Source organism: Triticum aestivum, chromosome 3B, assembly GCF_018294505.1.
Source record: "Triticum aestivum cultivar Chinese Spring chromosome 3B, IWGSC CS RefSeq v2.1, whole genome shotgun sequence".
Taxonomy (NCBI): domain Eukaryota; kingdom Viridiplantae; phylum Streptophyta; class Magnoliopsida; order Poales; family Poaceae; genus Triticum; species Triticum aestivum.
This window is the reverse complement of record NC_057801.1, coordinates 752,475,605-752,479,552: the sequence shown is the minus strand read 5'-3', so window position 1 is coordinate 752,479,552 and position 3,948 is coordinate 752,475,605.

The following is a 3,948-nucleotide window of genomic DNA, read 5'->3' as shown; positions in this document are numbered from 1 at the left end:
CGCTTGAGCTCGTTTCGGAGCGTGTCACCGCACTCAGGAAGCCACCAGGAGCCTAACGCATATCCTAACTCGCCCTCCCGTGCACCACAGCGCCAACCCCGCACTCACCGAACTCCGGCGCCGCCGCGAGCTCCGTTCCGGCGAACCTCGGCCACCCCCGCACCTCCCGTTGCCCCCCCTAGATGCGCACGGGCACGGGCTACCTTCTGGTGCCCTTCGCGCGTCCAACCGCCGCCCGTAGCGCAACCCCGGTGAACTTCCGCCGCGTTTCGGGTCGCCGCCGGTCGAGCTCCGGTGGCCAGTGACGTGGCGCTGTCATTAGCCACTAATGACGCACCAACCAACCCCCCAGGCCACTGACAGTGGGCCCCACCCCTGGTCAAACCCCAGTCAGCGCTGGGTTTGACCGGGATTAGCTCCTGTGTCACTGACGTGTGGCCCCCACACGTCAGGTTTGACCTGGGGCGCCCAATTGACCCTGCTGACGTCATGCCAACGTCATGCTGACGCAGTAATGTTTTCTGGATTTAATTTAATTCTGAAAATTCCAGAAAATTGTATAAACTTCTAAAATTCATAGAAATTCAACCGTAACTCCAAATTAAATAAATTATATATGAAAAATTATCAGAAAAATTCAAGGAATCCATCTGTACCATTTTCATGCATGTTAGAACAACTTATAGGTGCTGTTTAGCACAAATCAATTAAATGGCATTTGAATAATCACATATGGAGTTTGAATTTGAATCTTGTATTCAAACCAACTTCATTTAATCTGTTGCTAGTTGCATTAGCTCAAAACACATTCATTTTGCCATGTCATGATCATGCATCATATTGTGCATTGCATTGATTGTGTTCCTTCTGTGTTGCCGGTATTTGTCCCCTCTCGATAGACGTGATACCGATGATGTGATCGTTGACACTGATGAAGACTCAATGTTATCTTCAGAAGTGCCAGGCAAGCAAAACCCCCTTGTTCATTCCGATACAATCCTACTCTCTCGCTCCTGCTCTCTTTTACTGCATTAGGACAACACCGATTCATCTGCTACTTGCTGCGGTAGCTGAACCCCTTTATCCTTTGCATGACCTGTCATTGCCACAGTAAATAGATGAAACCCACTAGCATGAGTAGGAGTTGTTTGAGCCCTGTTGTGCCTACTCATTCTTGCTTGTTTGTCATGCCTGCTACTGCTTAGAGTTGAGTCAGGTCTGATTCATCAGGGATGAATCAGAGGTGTGTGAACATGTCCTACTGTGTGTGAGCTAAGTGGTGAACACGATTTGGTAAAGGTAGCGGTGAGAGGCCATGTAGGAGTACATGGTGGGTTGTCTCATTTCAACCGTCCTCAGGAACTGAGTTCTGTGTTTGTGATCCATGATTCAGCTACTACCATACATTGGGCCCTGAAATATGACCCCGCTCGACTTCTTATTCACCCTAGTCCTCTGTCCAGGAGTTGCAAGTAGTTTCTGGTGTTTGTAGCTTACTGGAGGCCGTGGACAGCGCTGACCGTAGGGGTGGGCTGTGATGCGGTAGGTACGTGGCACGGTGTACCGGATGCCCGTTTGGTATCTCGGGAACCCTGTTCACATCGTTTGGGGCTGTGAGCGAAACTCCGGCCGGATCTCCTCATGGATGGAACCCGAATAGGCGATAAACCTGGACTAGAGACTTGAGTGTTTAGGTAGGTCATGGTCTACACCCACGTCGGCTTTCGCTTGAAGTCTGCCGAGCACATGTCGTGTGCAGACGCTAAGTGGTGGAAACATGTATGAAGAAGTACACCCCTGCAGGGTTAACATCAACTATTCGAATAGCCGTGTCCGCGGAAAAGGACTTCTGGGTTGCTTATATCAGTTCATAGACAAGTGAAAGTGGATACTCTAAAATACGCAAGATAAGCGTGAGTGCTATGGATGGCGTTCTCGTAGGGAGACGGGAGCGGATCCATAGTGGTTTATTGATATGGTGAATATGTGGACTCGTGTGCGCCACCTCAAAAGAGTTACTTGCAGTCGTAGTTTAGGATAGCCACCGAGTCAAAGCTGGCTTGCTGCAGTTAAACCCCACCATCCCCTTGTTGATAAAGATGCATATGTAGTTAGTTCTGATGTAAGTCTTGCTGGGTACATTTGTACTCACGTTCGCCTATTTTATGTTTTGCAGAGAGACTTCGGTCTCACTAGTAGTTCCACGTGGACTTCGACGTTTAGCTTGTTACCTCAGCTACGATCTTGTGCCCTCGGCAGGATCTGATAGATAGTCAGGCTTCTCAGCCTTTTCATTTATAGATGTCTGTACTCAGACATGATAGCTTCCGCTTGTGCTTTGACTTGTATGCTCTGATTGTTGGGTCATGAGACCCCTGTTTGTAATATCTCGCTCCTCGGAGCCTATTGAATAAATTACTTGAGTCGTAGAGTCATGTTGTGATGCCATGTTGTATTTGCACATATCGAGCATATTGTGTGTATGTTAATGAAATGCTTGGTATGTGTGGGATCTGACTATCTAGTTGTTTATCTTTAGTAGCCTCTCTTACCGGGAAATGTCTCCTAGTGTTTCCACTGAGCCATGGTAGCTTGCTACTGCTCCGGAACACTTAGGCTGGCCGGCATGTGTCCTTCTTCGTTCCTGTGTCTGTCCCTTCGGGGAAAAGTCACGCGATGGATACCGGAGTCCTGTTAGCCCCCTACAGCCCGGTTCACCGGAGTCCTGCTAGCCCAGTGCTACAGCCTGGATTCACTCGCTGATGACCGACACGTTCGATGCTGGGTCATGGATGCCTGTCCCTGTAAGTTTGTGCCACTTTGGGTTTACGACTAGCCATGTCAGCCCGGGCTCTTTATCATATGGATGCTAGCGACACTATCATATACGTGAGCCAAAAGGCGCAAACGGTCCCGGGCAAAGGTAAGGCGACACCCGTGGGGATACCGTGCGTGAGGCCGCAAAGTGATATGAGGTGTTACCGGCTAGATCGATGTGACATCGAGTCGGGGTCCTGACAGTTTGTATTCTACTATTTTTTTTCTGGCGGGATCCGTTTTCAATTGGAATTACATTCTATATACATCATTTTTTTACATATATACTTTCAAAAGCACAACAAAGAATTCTGCTCCTTTATATGTATAATATGATTTACAAATACAACGATCTCAAAATCTTAAGGTTGAATTCGATTTTTTTAACCAAATTATGTTCTACTAAAATGTATGGATCAGTAATATCTACATATTAAATAACGTAGATGTGCGTGAATTCATATGAGTATGCATGTTTGATAGATCAATTTTGGTTCGTGTATGGATTACATGTATCATCATCTCGAATTCAAATATTTGAATCCCTTTTTTGTTCACTCCTTTCACGCCCATCTCTCTCGCATGCATGCTCCTTCAGGTAGCCATCACTCTCTTTTCTCCAGCTCACCCGCACGCTCACTTCATGTTTCTCCTATCCTCTCAAACATGGTCTCTCGACGTCTCCCTTGAGAAGTGTCACACTCTCCCTATCATTATACATTACACGGTTTTCATTATCTCTCACGTCTCTACTGTTCTCTGGTATCACTCGGTACCTAAGCTTTCTTTTTCACCGCTACACACACAGTCTCCACTCGTCTTTCACTTTGTCTTTCTCTCTATGGGATTCTCTCACACACCCTATATGTCTCTACATATGACTCATACCACTAAAATTACTCTCTCTCTCTCCTGTAGACACAACATTTGTTGCAGTCTCCTTTTCGTCTCCATCCCAGACTGACACGGATCAGACAACCTCGACTACCGTCTCCTCTCTCTCTCTCTCACAGACACACACACACACAACTCCTGCTTCCACCCCCCTTCCCGACTACCGTCTCTCTCTCACACACAAAACTCTCGCTTTCGCACCCCGACTTGTATTTCCCTCACAAGCATTTATCGACT